Source organism: Stegodyphus dumicola, chromosome 2, assembly GCF_044657685.1.
Source record: "Stegodyphus dumicola isolate Sdum_Otavi_A_Nest chromosome 2, ASM4465768v1".
NCBI classification, from domain to species: domain Eukaryota; kingdom Metazoa; phylum Arthropoda; class Arachnida; order Araneae; family Eresidae; genus Stegodyphus; species Stegodyphus dumicola.
Window position 1 is genome coordinate 273,182,948 of NC_140769.1, and position 21,893 is coordinate 273,204,840.

Here is a 21,893-nt window from a genome sequence, read left to right on the forward strand (position 1 = left end):
AAAAATTCCGTTGAAAAGATGTTAAGCTCACTTTGTTAAATAAATTCGTATTTAATCAATTTATTGAAACGCGAAATTTACTTTAAGTTCGTAAAATAGCTAAGTGCCTACGTTTCATGCCGATGTGAAAATGGAGTGTGTAGAGTAAAATCTGGCTTTCCTATAGCCCATTATATATCAAAATGACGCGATTTCGTCACTAAACATAAAATAAAAAAAATTCGAATTCGAGTTTCGAAAACATCGCTTCAAGGTGCACTGGCTTTTGTCTAGATGCACTTATGTACCAAATTTCGTAGCCGTGGGTCTGTTAGCTTACGCGCAGCGCGAACTAAAGACACACAAACACTTTCTTTTATTATATGTAGAGAAGAAGATAGAGAGAGATTAAAATCCGTGCGCATCTATCTGTTTGTTTGTTTATTAGATTCTGACATCATCCCCTCTGTAACCACGAGGAACTGAGTTTCGACAGAAGTTCCCCCGAATTCCAAAAATTCATGAGAAACGATTTCAGCCATTCTTACCTTCGTGCTGAGATATTAAAAAAAATTCTGAAAACGCAAATTTTAGCAGTCATTTTTTTGGAGCGGCAACAGTCACGCGCGCTGGAGATAAAAGTCTGCTTTTGCTTCGAAAACTGTTGCCACTGCTCGCTTACAAATCATAGAGTTTGTTAATGAAAAATTTGTAAGTGGTACAAAATATGAAATAAAAATAGAATTGACAAGCATTAAATATGTTATTAGTATATAAGGTTATATTCTGACGTTGGAGAATGCACATGATTGCATGTGACGTCATTGTATGTCGAAAATTGTTCGTTAATGAATAGTTGTTATTGGCCAGGTTAAGGTATTTGACACGATATGTTAGTGCCACGTTATTTCTTTTATTGATATTGAGGAAAAGTTGTTCTATCGCATTAAATTTAAATCATGACATAATAACGCATACATGAAGTGTCAGAAGGTTTTGTTTTGTAGTTTGGCAACAAAATAAATTATTTACGAATTGATTGTTGCTTGGAAAGAATGAAATGATTTCATTCAAATTGAAGTGTTTTCATATGTTTTCTTTTCAGGTGTACATAGAACTTAGAATTAGCTTTGGCCGCAGTCCGCTTATATAGCGGGTCTGCCCGTTAGTAAAATATATAATATTTGAGGAGTGTAATAAAGTTGCATTCAAGCAACGAATAATCGCCAGTTATGCTACATTTTTCAGCAGTGGCGTAGCGAGCATAACTAGCGCCTGGGGCAAAATACCTTTTTGGCGCCACTCCCAAAAAACATTTACAATAATATAATGTATAGAATATATTCGTAATAAGAAAATAATGCAAATGATAATAAAATGCTGAAACTGCCATAAAATACTGTAAAATATATTCAGAATAGTCACTACCGAACTACACTAGCATCGCATACGAAAATGTATCTGTGTCGGAGGAAAAACCAGACATACGATGATCTATTAGAATTAGTTAAAAATGTCTTTTTACTTCCTTGTACGAGGTAAAAAGGAAGTATTGTAATCGCGAAAAGTTTCAGGCAGCATATTTCAACGAAAATATCCATTTTGACCGCTATCGAATGCAATTTAACGATGTTTTTGCGTGATATCTGTACGTAAGGACAGAATAAAATACTCTTTTCCTTCAAAAAAAAAAAAAAAATATAAAACTGCTTTAAAATTAATTCTGAAGAGAATTTTTCGTGGCGTGTGTACGAACGTATGTACGTACGTGCGTGCGTACGTATGTATCTCGCATAACTCAAAAACGAGTAGCCTCAGAACGTTGAAATTTTGTATATAGGATTGCTATAACATGTAGATGTGCACTTCGTATTTTGGTTTCAATCGGAAGCACCAAACGTATATAAATATATTTATATATATATCCACTCTGTTTCCCAGCTCAGTGATCTCAGTTTCTTTGTTCTTATATGTTATATGTTTGTAAATTGTACATTTTTTGCTTTAAAAATGATTGAATTATGTTGTTTTTATCTTCCGGTTAAGGATTTTATGTCTGTCGCGTTTGCTTACTAGAACTTTACTTCCACGAACGCCCTCTGGCGAAAGAGACTAAAAGTAGTCAGTTGAACGGCTGACGCGTCTAACAGATGTATAACGATAGACCGTCTCCGTATAAATTATGCTTGTAATCATTATAACTTGTAAATATTTTGTAGATATCTTTCATATGAATTAAAATTTCTTAAAAAGTTTATAGCTGTGTTGCGCAGTGAATCTAAGTTCATCATAGAGACGGATATCGACAAGAAGGAAAGAAGGCAGTTCAGGGCAGCCCTATTTAGAAGGTAAGTGAACTTTCACTTATCTATTTAATGATCAAAAAATTTTAATAGTACAAAGTTGATAAAATTTTTTAACATGGCGCCCGAACAGGGACTACCAGTAACTGCGGTTTTCCTAACTATTGAAACTGTCTAAATTGATATCAGTTATATAGATAATACATAAGCATAAATAATTAGTGGATTGCTGATACTTGTTGAATTGTTGAATATTAAACAATGACGGAATTCATCGATACATTGAAAAGGAAACGCGGCCACATAAGGGCTGCCGTTACAAAATTAATTGGCCGAATCGAAACTGAATTACCAAAAACAGAAGTGAATGCAGAGGAACTAGAAATTTCCTTAGAACTCTTAAATGAAAAATCGAACGAGTTAAAACAAATAGATGCCGATATAGAAAAATTAATAGACATAAATTATGTTGACCAGGAATTAAACGGTGTTGACGAATATCGTGAAAGAATAACTACATTTAAATACAAGGCTAACAAAAAATTGAAAGAAATTAATATAAAACAACAAAAATTTAATGTGTTAAGAAGCACTGAACAGTTAAGTGAAAGTATTATAGAAAACGTTAAAATCGAAAGTCATAATGTGAAGCTTCCTAAACTTAGGATTCCCAAGTTTTATGGCGAGAGCTGCGAATGGCTGACATTTTGGAACACTTTTTCATCAGCCATACATCAAAATAAAACGCTTGACGCTATAAGCAAATTTAATTATTTGAAATCCTTTTTGGGAGGTACTGCTTATAACACCATTGACGGTTTCGATTTAACCGAAGAAAATTACGAAACTTCAGTTAAACTCCTCACAGAAAGATTTGGAAATAAAGATGTACTGATCAACGCCCATATAGATAAATTACTGAAAATAAGACATCTAAAGGATTCTAATGACATTCAAAATTTCCGTAAGTTATTCAATTATATACAGAAACATATTCGATGTCTTGAATCATTAAATATGACCTCAGAAACATATGGAGCTTTATTAACACCTATTTTGCTTAAAACATTGCCCCCAGATTTGGTTTTGGAGTATAATAAAACAGTTCGGAAATCAAATTACGATTTGAGTCACCTAGTGGAATTTCTTTCTGAGCAATTAGTTGCGCGGGAACGTACATTCCAGACGGTCCAGCCAAAGGCGGCGCCGCAAAAGCATAACAAACTGAGTGAACCCAGACCTATTGCGAAACACACAGCTTCGGAGTTAACGAACGCAAGTTTGCGGGGGGAACAAACACCATGTGTTTTCTGCGACTCTTCTGATCACGAGTCTTTAACGTGTAAACAAGCATCTTTATGGTCTACTGAGAAAAAAAGAGAGAAATGCAAAGCGAAAGGGATCTGTTATCGCTGTTTACTTAGTTTTATTTGCACTTCTAGAATAAGGTGTGAATTATGTAAACAACGACATGCCACTATAATGTGTTTTAAAACCGAAAACGGAGAAATTAAGGAAGAACAAATTGAAAATAAGGCCTTAACGAATAATTCATCCTATGAAAGTGTAATCTTGCAAACTTTAATTGTCAGTGTTTACGGAGATGGTGAAAGCAATTTTATACGAATAATTCTGGATACCGGAAGTAGCAGATCATATATCAGCACATTTCTTGCGGAGAAATTAAAACTAAAATCTTTAGGTCAGGAAAGTGTGACTCATGGGCTTTTTGGAGGAATAGAAAAAAGGGAAAATCACAACAAGTATCTGATTAAGTTAAATAATCCAGAAACAGGATTCACATGCGAAATGGAAGTTTTGAGCCAAAAAACCATATGCTCACATATTCCAAAATTGGAGGATAGGGAATGCTTAAAGAAACTAAGAGGTTACAAAAATTTTCCCAGTGATGTAACTAATGAGAATTCTTGTTTATTTGAAAAACACCCTAACGAAATACACATGCTTGTAGGAGCAGATTATGCCGGAAAACTCTTTACAGGGGAAATAATACACGTAACGGAGAGTTTAGTAGCGATGAATACACACCTTGGTTGGACAATATTAGGGAGAACGAAGGTAAAGGGAAAAAATTTTAATGAAGTTCTTTTATCACTACACATTAGTGACAGAAAAATTTGTGACTTGTGGTCTCTTGATTCTATCGGAATAACTGAACCAGCTCTTTCGCAAACAAAACAAGAAATACAAAAGGCTACAGAAAATTATTTTATCCGTACTTTAGAAAGAGATGACGCTGGAAGGTATCAGGTATCACTTCCATGGCTTCAAATTCATCCTGAGTTGCCAGATAATAGAATCCTTGCAGAAAAGCGTCTGAAGTCTTGCGTGAAAACCCTTCAGACAAAGAATTCCTTAGAAGCCTACGAAACTGTTTTAAAGGATTGGGTAGAAGAGGGAATAATTGAACCTATCGATATTTCGGAGGCAGAAAAGATCAAAGGGCATTATCTGCCACATAGACCCGTGTTTCGGGAAAATTCGACTACCAAAATTCGACCAGTGTTCGACGCATCTGCAAAGGAGAAAAATTCGGTATCTCTGAACGACTGTCTTGAAAAGGGTCCTAATTATCTTGAATTGATCCCCAAAATTTTGATAAAATTTCGAGAGAGGAAGTATGGAGTAATTTCGGATATAAAAAGAGCATTTCTTCAGATAGGTGTGAATCCAGCGGATCGAGATTTTCTCCGCTTCCTATGGTGGGAGAAAGGACAGCCTGAAAAATTGACTATATATCGGCACCGAAGGGTTGTATTCGGCGTAAACGCCAGCCCCTTTTTACTCGCTGCCACGATTAACTACCATTTGGAAAAGGTACCAAAACATCATCAGGAAATAGCTTCAAAGCTAAAGAAAGCCATGTATGTGGATAACTGCGTAGCAAGCGTGGAATCAATTGAAGAATTAAACTCATTTATCAAAGGATTTAAGCAAATAATGGCTACTGCAAAATTTGACCTAAGAGGATGGAAACATAATAGACTTAAAAATGAAACTTCAATTCTAAACCTTTCTGATAAAGATTATGAAGATGTTGTGTCAGTATTGGGATTGAAATGGGACTTGTTTGACGATACTTTGTCTTGTCACGTAAAATATGAAGAAAACCCTGTATTGAGCAAAAGATCTGTTCTTTCCGAATTGAGTAAAATCTTTGACCCAATTGGGTTTACTAGTCCAGTTACTCTCTTGCCTAAACTGATTCTGCAAGAGTGCTGGAAACAGAAAATTAACTGAAATACTAATCTGCCGAAAGATCTAGCAAGGAAATTTTTCACATGGTCATCTCAGTTAAAATATTTGAAATACATCAAAATTCCTAGATTGCTTCCCAAAATAGACGAAAGTACCACTCTGCATGTATTTTCGGACGCAAGCAAGGACGCGTATGCGACCTGCATTTTCCTTAGACACAGCGGTGAGAGTGGAGTCACCTGTCAATTGATACAATCTAAAGCAAGAGTTGCTCCGCTAAAAGCACTCACCATACCTCGACTAGAGATACTCGCTTGCACACTATTGGAGCCAGGCTCTCTCATACAATAAGAGAAGACTTGAAACTAAAAGAGGCTCCAGTTTTTTACTGGACGGATTCCAAAAATACCCTCTTTTAGATAAAACAGAAAGAAAATTGGTCCACTTTTATAGCCAATCGAGTAAATGAGATTCGAAAACTGAGTAACCCAGATCACTGGCATCACATTCCCGGAAAGTTTAATCCTTCGGATTTGCCATCACGCGGTTGCTCTGCAAAAGAATTGAGGAAATCCGAATGGTGGAAAGGACCAGATTGGATTTATCGACCTCCAGAAGAGTGGCCTATTGCAAATGGAGAACATCCTGACTTCGATATCGTAAATGGAGAGAGAAAACGAACTGTGGTTTCAGCCAGCAATAACACGAATACAGATAAATTTAACCTTTTTGACAATATTTCAAAATTCGAAAAGATCATAAAGGTCGTATCTTGGATCTTTAGATTCGTTAAAAATGCTACAACACCCCCATCTGAAAGAACTCATGGGAGAATTTCAGTCGAAGAACTAAAAGGAGCTGAAACAGTGGTTTTCCGACTGATCCAACGAGAATCTTTCGAAGGATTGAAAGATAAAAGAATACGTGCTCTAGAACCTATCATGGACTCCAATGGCCTTATAAAAGTGAAAACACGTATCTTTCAGAGAGACGATGATGCTGACTTTCGTTACCCAGTTTTACTTCCCTCAGAACATCCATTAGTATTAAAACTGATCAAATCTGAACATGAAAGGCTAAGTCACGCTGGAGTACAATTCGTTATGTGCGCTTTGCGTGAAAAATATTGGATCATAAAGAGTAGGAAGACCGTACGCAAGGTTATCCAAAACTGTGTACGATGTCGAAGGTTCGACTCTGATTCATATAAGATTCCTCAAGCGCCACTACCTGAAGACAGAATAAGAGATGCTTTAATTTTTGAGATTATTGGTGTTGATCTGACGGGTCCCTTAATTTTAAAAGGAGGCCAAAAAACATGGATCGTCATTTTTACTTGCGCAATATATAGAGCAGTTCACTTAGAGCTAGTCTCATCTCTATCAACTGAAAGTTTCCTGCACGCGTTCAGGCGATTCATCGCTCGAAGGGGTAGACCTGTCACTGTATACTCCGACAATGGAACCAATTTTGTTGGATCAAATAATTTGTTTAAGACCACAGATTGGAATTCTATCTTAGAAAATGCAACAGTTAAGAAAATTGAATGGAAATTTATTCCCCCTTCCTCGCCATGGTGGGGAGGGTGGTGGGAAAGATTAATTGGAGTACTAAAGAGAATTCTTCGAAAGGTACTAGGAAAATCTTCTCTGAACTACGAAGAATTGTTAACAATCATTTGTGATTGCGAGAGCATTATGAACAACCGTCCTCTCACGTATTTGTCAGAAGACGTAAAGGATTTAAGAGCTCTCACCCCAGCAATGTTTCTAACAGAAATTCCAGAGACTGGAGTTCCTGAATTAGATCTTTTGGATTCTAAATCCATCAATAAAAGATACCTTTACAGAGCCAAATTGAGAAAAGATTTACGAAAAAGATTTCGATCAGAATATTTAGGGCAACTAAAACAAAGCTCAAAATTCATCCGCGAACCATCTTCTGTGAAAGTTGGTGATCTTGTAATTGTGTCCAACAACGAAAAAAGGATAAACTGGCCCTTAGCTAGAATCGTGGAAATATTTCCATCCCACGACGGATACATTAGATTAGTGAAACTGAAAATTGCACAAGGGGAGATTATAAGACCTACTAAGAACCTCATACCTCTGGAACTCAACTTTACACCTGAGTCAGATGTGCAAGTGAGGTACAGAACTCGACGTATGACGAAATCTCAAAAGACTTGAACTACAGGTCAGTTGAGGTCCATCCTCTGTTGATACTGGACCTCAAGGTGGGAGTGTCGCGTTTGCTTACTAGAACTTTACTTCCACGAACGCCCTCTGGCGAAAGAGACTAAAAGTAGTCAGTTGAACGGCTGACGCGTCTAACAGATGTATAACGATAGACCGTCTCCGTATAAATTATGCTTGTAATCATTATAACTTGTAAATATTTTGTAGATATCTTTCATATGAATTAAAATTTCTTAAAAAGTTTATAGCTGTGTTGCGCAATGAATCGAAGTTCATCATAGAGACGGATATCGACAAGAAGGAAAGAAGGCAGTTCAGGGCAGCCCTATTTAGAAGGTAAGTGAACTTTCACTTATCTATTTAATGATCAAAAAATTTTAATAGTACAAAGTTGATAAAATTTTTTAACAATGTCTTTAGTAAATCTGTGTGCAATATTTTTAGAATTATCAGCAATTTTAAAGTTGTTTAATTACCTCTAAGCGTGTTTTTAATGGCCGCCATTGATGTTTACATTTGAAACAGGAGAGTAGTGGATTTGTTGCCAACCTAGAGAAACTTAGCTTCGCAACAACAAAGATAACGCATTCATTTATTATTGCCAATTAAATCATGCTTAATCTTTTCTGGAATTTTTTCGAGGAAATAAGCGTTTGAGATTTACTTCGTAATTTTTAATATAGATATTTTGAGTTTTTATGTATTTTTGACTTCTCGCGAAGTGAGAACTGAATTCATTGAATGAGAAATACTCAATCGTCTGTGAAAAACTGTTTCTTTTTGTTTTGTTTGCTTAATTTCTTTTATACATAGTTCTAGCTTTATTATAGTATTTTAATAGAACATGTGGCTACGATTAGATAATTCTTTAAATGATATACATTTTGTGCATTCTGAGTTATAATATGAATGAAATATAATACTGTTAAGTAAACCTAGCGCCAGAGTGTCGCTATGGTAAACAAAATGAATTTTAAAGAATGCATTTATTCTATTGTGGTGTATGCGCTGTCGGCGAAGTAGGTTTAATTCAATCTAATAAGTTTAAATAAAATGCAAGAAAAAATGCGAATAATTTAAAATTCCGTACAACGAAGTCATGTCGTGTACACATCAGATTTTTTATTTTACATATTTATATAATTGTTTTTTAAAAAAGTACAATTTTTAAACACTTAAAAGTTTATTATATATTATAGATAAGTAGATATATTTATTAATAATAATATAATATTATAATACATTACTACAATTAATTACTATGCGTACATTTTTCTTGCCTTGGATGAAGCAAATTTATCAAATTACTTCATCAAAGTCGATCATTTCAAAGTCGATTTTTTCTCTTTCCACATTTAAAAATGCTAGATGACTTAGGGGATCTTGTCCCATCGTTGACTGTAAGTATGTTAAAATTTATTTTAATTTGCTGAACGAGCATTCATAGCCTAGCATTTGATAATGAAATAGTAAGGAGTATTTGAAGTGCGGTTCTTAGGTTTGGAAAAACATTATCTCCATAGATCTGTAATGAAGGTTTAGTTCAATTTCGTTTCTACTGTGGTCGTGGTTTTTCCCATGTGTAGCGTGTATACGAGCCATTTTCCTTAGAAAGTCCTCCACGAAGGCATCCCTCTTTCGAGGCTTTGCCATAATCACGTACACTTACAAACACTTTTCTACTGTGGAGTAACACCTTGCAGTCATATTCATTGCTCAAAACAATTTGGGGATATTGTGAGTTCGGTATGAAATAACCATATAATCGACAATCTTTTTAACAAAAGGAAATAGAAGAGATTATAAAAGAAAATTATAACGTTTGTAAGGTCCCTCACTTGAAATTCTAAGTTAAGTTATTCTAAGTTAAGTTATTAATTTAAGTTAATGTTGGAAGTGAGGAACCTAGGAACTGATAAGCGAATAATCGCTAGAGTTCAAAGACAGGAAACAACAAGAGAGAAGGGTAAATAACCCTTTATTAATTCGATAAGATTTAACAAAAACTCCGCTTGGGAGTGAACAAATAAAGTCCGCACTTTGGATTTGAACTTAAAAGACTAAGAATTAAACTAAATCTAAGATTAACTAACTAAGTATAGCCAAAGCTATCAAGGTTCAATGAGAGTTGGCCTCTTAACTTATTTTACTACGAAGCTTAGCAAGGGCCTGAGTGCGGCCGAGCGTAAAACAGCTTTAAGAGAGAGAGCGGCCAAAAAGGCAGACGCGCGTAGTTCAGAAACTCTGTTTCTCTCTCCGTCTCAGTAAGTAACTGCGTGGTTTAAATACCGCTCCTTCTCATTAAATATTCAGCAAGATTCCAAAAGTACGTTCTGGCCGGAAGTAGTAAGTTGAAGTTAAGAATTTGACAGGAAAGGAACTTTAACTTAAAATTTAACTGTTAATAAAATTAACATAATCCTTACACGTTGACAAAGTTGGGAATATGCAAATTTAGTCCGTGACGTCGAAAAATATGCGTTTTAGATAAGGAGTAAGCAGCATTCCTTTTGTAGTAAAAGATTAAAAACGATTGACATGCGTTGAATGCTTTGTAGCAGTGAATCTACGATGTCTGAGCAAGATGACGTAGTTGAATAGGTAGCCAGGATGGTCATCAGTCTATTACAGGACGCAATCCATTGTAGCCGAAGTGTTAGGAGTTTCCCAAAATGTCATTTCCAGACTATGGAATCGGTTTTTGGAAACAGGATATGTTTGAGAAATTCGGGACAAGGCCGTGTTATCGTTTTAAAATAAAAAAGCGGGAACTATACGTGCATTTTGTTTTTAAAAATATACATTGGTGGCCTAAATTGTGGATACTTTTGGAAATTTTTATGTTTTTGAACTTTGTATGCTTATAGAAAATGTTAACGTTTCGCAAAATGCAAACTTGTATATATCATTTTAAAGAGAATTTATTACTGAATTCAATACAAAACGCAAAATTCAATTATTTGCAATACAAAAATAAGTTATATGTACTTTAATATAAATAAAAAACACAGTTATAAAGTGGTTTGTAATGTCTAGCTTTCCTGGTCAATCACTGTTCTTTTTCTGAGAACCAATCAAATGTTAGTAATTGCCAGCATAAGCTGACATTATTTTTCCACTTGAAACAATTCATTAATTTGCTTTGTTCTGTAGAAGGAGGACCTGTTTCTTATACACTGCACTTACAAGTAGAAATTTTTGTAAAAAATTTTAATATTTAGTCAAGAAGCAATGACGTCAAATAAAAGAGTAGATTGGACACCTAGAAAGAGATGTAGTATTATTGTGCTACGAGAAAGTGGTCTTTCCTATGCTGAAATTGCAAGACAGGTGGGTGGTTCAGTGACTACATCTGGAGTCCGAAAGTTTTGTTTACGATATCAGGAGGCAAATTCAATAAAAAACAAAGAAGGAAAAGGCCGAAAAAGGTGCACCACATCTATTAATGACAGAAGAATAAAAAGACTATGTCTCCAAGATAGAAAAATGTCATCAGCGGCCATCAGAAGTGATCTGAATGATGCTGATGTTTCTGTCAGTTCAAGAACAATCAGGAGAAGATTAACAGATGTTGGACTGAGAGGTAGAATTCCACGAAAAAAGCCTTATCTTAATTTTGAGCAACGAAAAAAAAAAAAAAAAAAAAAAAAAAAAAGACTACAGTGGGCAAAGGAACACATTAATTAGACAGTTAATCAGTGGTCACAAGTTATATGGAGTGATGAAACTAAGATATCGTTATTCGGTAGTGATGGGCGAAAATATGTAAGACGTAGAACAGGAGAAGAGCTACATCCTGATTGCATTCAAGCAACTGTGAAGAACCCAGTTAGTGTTATGATTTGGTCATGCATGTCAGCAGATGGTATTGGTAGAATTCATGTCATCGATGGGACACTGAATGCCAGAAAATACATTGACACTATTCTAGAACAAAACTTCTTCTACCTTCCATCAGAGATCTCTTTTCCAACAATGCTTCGTTTATTTTTCGGCAGGATTCTGCTCCTTGCCACACGGCCAAAATATCGAAAGAGTGGTTTCGTACAAAGAGCATTAAATTGTCATGGCCAAGAAACAGTCTTGACCTCAATCCTATCGAAAATTTGTGGCACCGTTTGAAAACTCTTGTCCGAATGAGGCACCCATCAAATGAAAGGGAACTAATTGAGGCTATAATTGTTTCCTGGCATCATGTAATAACGAAAGACGAGCTTAAAATTCTCGTCAGCTGAATGAAACGTCGATGTGAAGCTGTAATCAAAAATAAAGGGTACCTTACTAAGTACTGATAACTCACTGCAATCATTACTATCTGATGTATATCGATAACTATTATCGTTTAACTTTTTTGTGTTGCAAATAATTGGATTTTGTGTTTTGTATTGAATTCAGTAATAAATTCTCTTTAAAATGATATATACAAGTTTGCATTTTGTGAAACGTTACGTTTTCTATAAGCATACAAAGTTCAAAAACATAAAAATTTCCAAAAGTGTCCACAATTTTGGCCACCACTGTATATATCTACTTTAGAGAAATAAAGTGGTCAGTTTTGTATGCGGATATATTTGGTTGATGTACTGCAAACATTTTATTACACATTTTATTAGACAAATCAAGAAGATAAATAATTAATTACATTACAATAATAATTAATTTTAAATATATTTTCTAGGAATAGTTCAAAATGAAAAGTGAAATTTTCCGGAAAATCTTGTTTGGAGAACATTTGGCGCCCCTCTGCGAGCGGCGCCCTTGGCATCATACACCCCCCCTTGCCACCCTCACTACGCCACTGTTCTTCAATGAGAAATATTTTGCCGCAGTACGCTTTTCATATATTTCTTAGACACTGCAGATTGTAATGTCATCTTGAAATCTGACATTTAGCTTCATTTCCATTAATCTATCCAGCATTGAAAAGTTGCATTACATGGTAACAAAGATTTGATTTTACCATTTACCATAACTATTCTGATGATTAGTGACAACTCATCATTTGGACCACCCTTTCTAGTTTGAAAGATTGAAAGGATTTTGAGTTCGCATGCGGCCTTATATAAAATCTATATCAATTAGATGTTTATCGTTTACATTTTCGGTTTAATAATCTAGAAGTAATCGTTATCTTTTAAACACAGAATAAAGTTCTGTAAACCGATTCATTTTACCACTTTTTTGGGTAAAACTTTCTCTCCGTACTTGTCGTCTCTAATACTATTTAACAGTTGGATGGGATACTTCATTTTGGTTTCTCAAAGTCCTCCTTAACTTATATTTTATTCGAACTCAGACCCATCGACGCGGGAACAAGTAAGGCTGACCACTAACTACCTGATGTTCTCAACCTTTTTTGCCCCATGCACCCCTTTCACCATTGTTAGATGATCATCCCCGTTCCTATTCGAAACTCAGATAAATAAATATAGATATTTATCTAGACATAGATGATTTTTCAACATGCTTTATAAGTTAAACAACAAAAAGTGAACTCTCTTTGTAATATAGTACGAATTAGTTAATCTAAGTATACATACATAGATTATTTTAGTAAAATTATATGCGAAACTGTTGTATTTTTCTACATAATGTGACATGAAAATCTAGAAGGAGGATGCTTTGTTGGAAAAATAAGAATATAGGGGCAAGTATATTTAATATCGACTAAATGTCTATTTCGTTATATTGGCGAGATATCGCCAGACTGGCAACTGTTTTGGCGGCTATTTTTTTTTTTGCTGAATTTTACGAGATATCTCCAAAAGTCGCCAAAAGTGGCTACCAATTGGCGACATTTTGGTCGGTTCAGTTATGACTGTAATTGCCATTGTGATTGAATAAATGTAGTTAATTTGTATGTAACTGTAACCGAGAGAACATATGCCCCCAGTTGTTGCTGTTAGTCGTTAGTTAAGCGTGAGCCGGAGTACTGAGACTTCTCCACGTTAGCTTTGCTCTTTAGATACGTTTTGCATTGGGTTGTGTTTAACATTCTTAGTAGTTTAAAGTGTAACTACTGATTAGTACTGATTGATACTGTGAATATCTGTACGAGTGTGAAAAGTTCCAGAACTCTGAAGTGTTTCTTGATAAAATGAATTTTATCAACCTATCATCGGACCTGTGTGCATTCAATCTCTTACGAATCTGTACGTACGCAACAACACTGTTGTCATTTTTATTGGTTCACCCAACAGTTTTATACCTTGTGCAGTGCTCTTTATTTTTTTATCTCTTGTATTTATGTGTTATGATGTTATGTATTTTCTACATAAATTCGTAAAATTATAGTTCTTAGTTTCTGAAAAAATCCGTTTTTTATATAAATAAATATAATTTTGGGCATTAGTGTATATTTCTCCCGCCTTCTTGGCATGTGTTCGTGGTGTAATGGTCAGCACGCTCGACGCGTATTCGAGAGATCCGTGGTTCGAGTCCCGGCGAGGACATTGTTCATTTTTCATGTCTTCAGCTTTCAAAAAATCCTAATGTCTCTACAGTAGCACCTGAAATAAAAAAAAAAAAAAAAAAAAAAAAGGTGGTGGATGATGATTCTCCACCCCAAGATTTTGCGATTAGGTGCCCTAAACCCCAGTCGCCCTTTAAAAGGGGGAGTATATAAGGTATTTCTTCTGCCTTCTTAGTATGCCTTCGTGGTGTAATGGTCAGCACGCTCGACGGGTATTCGAGAGGTTAGTGGTTCGAGTACCGGCGAGGCCATTGTTCATTTTTCATCTCTCCTGCTTCGAAATAACCCATTGTCTCTTCAAGTGTGTTTGAGGTATTTGGATTAATATTAAAACTAATTAAATCGCATTAATAAATACCTCTAAAACCACCGAAATTTTCGTGCTGAAGTTTTATGCATAGTTGCTTACGGGAGAAGATTTTTGAGCAAGAATATATTAAAACCGCTTTGATTTCCTGAATGAAATTTTTATATTTAACCTTTGAGAAAACTTATTTTATAAAATCTGATTAATAGTTTCTTTAAAGTGATCTTAAGACTATTAAAAAAGTCTGATAAATACATCTATAGTAAATTTCCTTAAATACGAACTTTAAAATACAAATTATGTTCAATTTCACCTCTGTTTTTTAAAGAAAAAATCTGTTGTGTACACCACATGATACCTTGTACGGAATATTTTTTCTTGAATTTTATTTAAACTTATTAGATTGAATTAAACCTACTTCGCCGACAGCGTATAAACCACAATAGAATAAATGCATTCTTTAAAATTCACTTTGTTTACCATAGCGACACTCTGGCGCTAGGTTTACTTAACAGTATTATATTTCATTCATATTATAACTCAGAATGCACAAAATGTATATCATTTAAAGAATTATCTAATCGTTGCCACATGTTCTATTCAAATACTAATAAATAAAGCTAGAACTATGTGTAAAAGAAATTAAGCAAACAAAACAAAACAGAAACAGTTTTTCACAGACGATTGAGTATTCCTCATTTAATTAATTCAGCTCTCACTTCGCGAGAAGGCAAAAATACATAAAAACTCAAAATATCTATATTAAAAATTACGAAGTAAATTTCAAACGCTTATTTCCTCGGAAAAATTCCAGAAAGAATTAAGCATGATTTAATTGGCAATAATAAATGAAGGCGTTATCTTTGTTGTTGCGAAGCTAAGTTTCTCTAGATTGGCAACAAATCCACTAGTCTCCTGTTTCAAATGTAAACATCAATGGCCGCCATTAAAAACAGGCTTAGCGGCAATTAAACAACTTTAAAATTGCTGATAATTCTAAAAATATTGCACACATATTTACTAAAGGCATAAAAACCTTAACTGGAAGATAAGAACAACATAATTCAATCATTTTTAAAGAAAAAAAATGCACAATTTACAAACATATAAGAGTAAAGAAACTGAGATCACTGAGCCGGGTAATAGAGTGGATATATATATAAATATATTTATATACGTTTGGTGCTGCCGATTGCAACCAAAATACGAGGTGCACATCTACATGTTATAGCAGTCCTATATACAAAATTTCAACGTTCTGAGGCTACTCGTTTTTGAGTATACGAGATACGTACGTACGTACATACGTTCGTACAGACGCCACGAAAAATTCCCTTCAGAATTTATGTTAAAGAAGTTTTATAATTTTTTTTGAAGGAAAAGAGTATTTTATTCTATCCTTACGTACAGATATCACGCAAAAACATCGTTAAATTGCATTCGATAGCGGTCAAAATGGATATTTTCGTTGAAATATGCTGCCTGAAACTTTTCGCGATTACAATACTTCCTTTTTACTTCGTACTAGGAAGTAAAAAAGGTAAATATTTTAAAAGAATTTGGTTTATTAAAAATATAACAATAAATGTTATTAAGTTTATTGCTGTGGCAAAACATTTGTTGCATTGCTGAAAGTGATTAAAAAGGATAATAACTACAGATTTTGCCTTCCTTTGCTTAATAAATAGGTGGAGTAAAATACGTTTATTTGAAAGATTGTTAAGAGATGCAAATTCGAGAATTGTTCATGTAAATGATTTATTAATTTCTTCCATATTGCATATCATACTTTCTTCTTTCATTTTATAAACATTTCGAAAATCCCTTGGTGATTCGTTTCGCGTTTCATTTGGAAAGTATGCGAACAGGAAGCAACTTTTTTTTTTAAAATACACAGAAAGTGAATTTTTAGGTTAATTTTTCCCTTCGGGTTGTTTATCTTGTTTGTCTCTTTGCAGTGTTTAAAATAACTTTTATTATTGTAGGATGAGCCGCTTTGATTACTGAATTTTCCAGTTCAGCGAGATGTTGAAGATAAAAAGTTTATTGACATTTCTCATTAACTGTATACAGGAAAGAAAACAGTTAAATGAGAAATTGATATTACAGCGAAACCTCTCATAATGCTCATATAGGTATTACTAGCACGCATTTCTGAAAACATAAAGCAAAAGAAAAAAAACCCACGGGTATTTAACAACATAGGTACTCATGCTGTCTAATGTGACCATCTCCGTAGATGATAAAAATCGTCTGAAATCGTGTTTGATGGTCTTAAGAAAATTTTAATAAATTTCGATTCTGGCATAAAAATGTTAACATACCTTTCGATTTTTATTACTTGTACGAATTAAAGTATTGTAATCGCGAAAAATTTCACGTATCATATTTCAAAGAAAATGTCCATTTTAACCGTTCTGGAATTCATTTGAACGATTTTTTTTTTTTTTTTTGCATGACAGCTGTGCGTACGGTTTTACAAAACAGATTGTAAAATGGATTTAGAAGAACGTTTTCCGTGACAAATGTATCTAGCACAAACTCCAAGAAACAGAAGTGGGCGCAAAATATGCCAAAACTGAAAGTGAAAATGAAATTTACATGTTTTGCTGCATCGCCATCAAAAAGTTCTTATAACGAAAGAAATAAATAGATAAAACAACCTGGTTCCGAAACGACAAAGACAGAAATTAAAGTTTAAAATTTAAAAAATTCTTAGAAAAACAATCAAAGTAATTTTGGTCTTTATCCGTCTAGCTTCTACAGGCCAAAGTAAGCAGTGCCAAAAATGCAAAATTTTAACAACAAAAACGCAGACAAATTAAAAAAAAATATTAAAAAAATCCGAAACCTTATTATTTAACCTTTATGTTTCTGCTTCCAAAAAGTCCTAATGTCATTACAGTAGCGCCCGAACTAAAAGAATGGTGGATGATCATTCTCCACATCCAGGAATTTCCAACTGGGTCTCCTAAAAACCCCAGTCGCACTTTAAAAGGGGGAGTATGTAAGGTATGTCTCCCGCCATCTTAGCATGCCTTTGTAGTGTGGTGGTCTGCACGCTGGGCGCGTATTCCAGAGGTCCGTGGTTCCATTCCCGGCGAAGGCGTTGCTCATTTTTCATGATTCCTGCTTCCAAAAAATACCTTATATCTCTATAAGTTTATCTCTATTTTACCCTTTCCATCTTTTTGATGCTAATCCTTGTTTTTTGGAATTGCAGTTGTTTTAATAAACCGTATACATTGCCTCGTTGCCTGATATGGAAGGTTTAAAAACAGATGAAACAGTAGTCATAACTATAGCAAACAATCTGATGTGGCCATGACATGACTTTTTATGCGATCTATTAAATTATACACATTTGGTTTTTCCCTTCGTTTAAATTCATTTCCTAGAAATATTTTAATTTAATTAACCAATCTCTGGAGGCAAACTGTGAATGACATTAAAAAAAAACTGTTAGCTTTCAGATTTGATATTACGCCGAAAAGGGGCGTTATTTTAACGTTTTGTGTGTTACCTTTATTTATTAAATATCATGTTCTTCGCACTCAAACCATAAAATTCAATTCAATAGCAATATCACAAAATATTTAAAAAAAATATTTTTAGAATTTCCGATAGAGAGTCTGGCGCACTGGAAATTAAAATTTTTTATTTCCGATACGGTGTTGCCATTGCTTGCGTTCAAATCGTTGAGTTTGTTAATCAGAAATTCATTGAAGTTTTACAAAATATGAAAGAGGTAATAAAACAAATTCGAAATTCAAAATTCGGGCCCATTTTTGGGTTGAGAATTACGTTATTCAAAATCTGATGTCTCTAGGTACCGTTGATTTTCCATAGTGCGAGAATCATACATATATTCATGCAGATTCTTAATTATTTAATTTCTTTAAATATAATGCAGGGCTCTAATATTTGATGGCAGCAATCTGAAAAGTGAAACGCCTTTTATAAAGAACCAATGCAAAATGTCAAAACGAAATTAATAGCCCTTCTGGGCTAATTGCTCCTTTGGACTAATAATATAACATGAAACAAAATAAAATGAAGCGTTAGCAGGCGTGAGACACTTTGAGATTGAGATTGCTGGAGTGCTCCCCACCCACCTGATCACGAAGTTATCTTATGATCTTAAAGGGGCACCCATAAAACCAAAAATAACTAACCAAGAAAAATATGTGTTAGTATAGGAAAACAAAAATAAGGAAAGATACATATATAAAGGCAACACAAACACAAAATACTACCAAACAAACAACACATTGGAATTGACAGGGCAAAACACATAAAAACTAAGAATTAAAACCCTTTAAATCCCAAGTGTAATTAAAAATTTAAATTAAAACTACTAAAAATTAGTCCACCACCAATAATGCTCACCAAAGTAAATCCCTCAAACCAAAATGCCAACAACTTGCCTATTATTATTAACAAAGCGCATTAGAATTCTTGAAAAATGCTTAAAATGTTTAAAATCAAATGATACATTAAATGATACATTAAAATCAATGATACATGTCTTAAAATCAAATGATACATTATTAAAACTTTTTCTAATAGTATCTATTAGCGGACAGTCCACCACGAAGTGTCTGGCATTTCCTGGAACACCACAATTCAAACATAATTCATTGTCTTGTATATTAAACCTAATTCAAAAGTCAAACAACAAAAATCAGCGTTATATTTACGAAATTTTCACAGGACTAGTTTCGATGGTTTTACCGAACCACCATCCTCAGCTGCAAAACCGTAAATGAACAAGATAGGAAATAATCATTAGATCTAACGCTGAGTTTTGTTGTTTGACTTCTGAATTAGTATTTATTGGGCGTGTTATTGTGTCTCTATATTAAACATATTCAAGTAGTATGGGAACCTCCCATGTCCCGTAATCAATTGATTCATATCTATATCATTGTAAATAAACATTTTATTTGAAATATTAATATCTATGAGTAGGCTTTTTTTCTTCCTATCAGAATTTTCCCAGAGTTCTTTCCACTCATTATTAAAATATTCTTTCATGAGAGTTAAAGCTACTCGTTTGGAGCCAGATATTTCCATAAATGGTATGTTCTCTTTAGTAACAGCCTCCTTGGCCAGAATGTCGGCCCTCTCATTTCCGGCATTCCCAACATGGGCTTTGACCCAGTGCAACACAATTTTAAAGTACATATTTTCAAGCAACAATTTTATATCCAGAATAAGCAAATTTGTATTGTCGGGGCGGGAGAGCAATTGAAGCGACGAGTGGCAATCAGTATATAAATTGACAATAACATTATTGTAAACATTCATCTTAATCCATTTTAAAGCTTGAAAGACCGCTACACACTCTGCTTGAAAAACGGAATTATAAGAATTCAGTCTATACTGACAATTATGAATTTCTGTTTCATAAAAGTAAATAACGAAAGCTGCTCCAATGCGTCCAATCCCGGCAAACCGGCCAAGATACACACCACCTCCGTGGGAACTGTCCTAAAACATCGAGTGATAGCCAAACCCCAAGCTCTCTGGATTGAATCTAATTTCATCCTGAGCCTTACCAACATTCATACATGTACATACATTCATACAGATTCTTCATTATTTAATTTCTTTAAATGAAACGCAGAGCTCTAATGTTTGGTGGCAATAATTTGAAAAGCCAAACCCCGATTTATAGTGGACGAAGTAAAATGCCAAGACGAAATTAATAGCCCTTCTGGGAAAATTGGCCCTGTGGGTTAAAAATAGCGAAATAATAGACACATTTTTAAAAATATATTTTGAGTAAATCGAGTTGAAAAATAAAACTTGCAAAAATAATAATCCAATATTCGGAATAACAAAAAACTATATATATAAATTTTGAAAACATATAGGTTTGGTTAAAAAATAATAGCACGAAACATAAACAAGAAAAAAGCTTAAAATATAACAAAATTGTTTTACATATGAGTAAACTAATTCCAAGAAATATGTAAAAGAGAAGTAATCCAACATATATTAAAAAAAAAGTTTCACCTTTTAAATTACGTCCAAAATGGCGTTTTTTTTTAACGTTTTGTGTGTTACCTTTATTTACAAAATATCATGTTCTTCGCATGTGAAGTTGAACCTCTACCTGATTATTATCTTTATTTTGATGTAATTTAGTAAATCGCGATTGGCAACAGTTGAATGTTTACATCTACGCTTTCGAGTTTGTTCTGTAGGTTTACTTTAAGTAATGAGAATAATGACTTTTGAGATGTTTTTCATGAGTATTTAAGAACTGATGAGTATTATTTTATGCCATTTATGTTCTGAGTATTGCTTTGAGGTGACAAAGCTAAAACTAACACTTAATTAGATTTGTACATAGAATCGTAATATTAAACTGTTTGTGTTGTGACGAGATGTCTTTCATTGGATAATTGATTGTATACTCATTTTCCATCATAATTCTTCTGATATCGAAGGTAAAACGGGATATCGCACTTAAACCATAAATTTCAGTTCAATAGCAATGTCGCAAAATAATTTTAAAATCAGCCTATCATTAGAATTTCCGATACACAGTTCCACGTGCTGGAGATAAAATGGTCCTCACCCCCCGTAGATTGTTACCATTGCTGGCTTTCAAATCGTGGAGTTTGTTACTCAAAAATTCGTTAAAGTTTTACAAAATATGAAATAGATCTTAAGACAAATTCCAAATTTCAAATTTGGGCTTCCACATGCCCATATTCTCAGTAGGATTTCGTCATTCAAAATTCGATGGCTCTATGCACCGTTGTTTTATCACAGTGCGAGAAATAGACATATATTTATGCAGATTTTTCATTATTTAATTTCTTCAAATATAATGCAGGACTCTAACATTCGGTGGCAACAGTTTGAAAAGTGAAACGGACTTTTATAGTGATTCAACGAATAATCGCAAAACGAAAACAATAGTCCTTCAGGAGCAAAGCACCTTTGGACTAATAAAAAGAAATAAATGCAAAGTTGATTAAAAAATATAAAATAAATAATAAAAAGAGGAGTAAGTTTTTTAAAATCTGTAATACAAGACGAACAAAAGTTTTGAAATGTTAAGTATACATATTTTTAAGGATTTGATATTTAAATAGCTAATGTTAGTTGAATTATAAATTAAATTGTTTTATTCCCCGTGCAGTGTAGCGCGTGACGAATATTAAAGGAAAGCTAAGCCGGAAAGTTAAAAAACAAGAGCACGTGCATTTAACATTTAATAAATAAATATCATTTTTTGCTTTCGAGAAAATTCCAGAAATTTCTCGCGCGCGGTTTAAAATCTTATAAAAGGAGGAAAAGCTCTCAATTCGTAGTTAGTTACTTAGTTTGTTGTTGTTTTAAGAGTTTGTTTAAAAAACTGCTCTTGTTGATTGTAGCCAATTCGTACTATTAGCAAC

At 33.9% G+C, this 21,893-nt stretch overlaps 1 protein-coding gene across 1 annotated transcript in view; it reads left to right on the plus strand.

Annotated features, from left to right (window-relative positions):
• The window catches only part of LOC118196153 (uncharacterized), a 213,063-nt gene that overhangs the window by 41,729 nt on the left and 149,441 nt on the right, over window positions 1-21,893 (plus strand). The gene's annotated exons all lie outside the window — the stretch shown is intronic.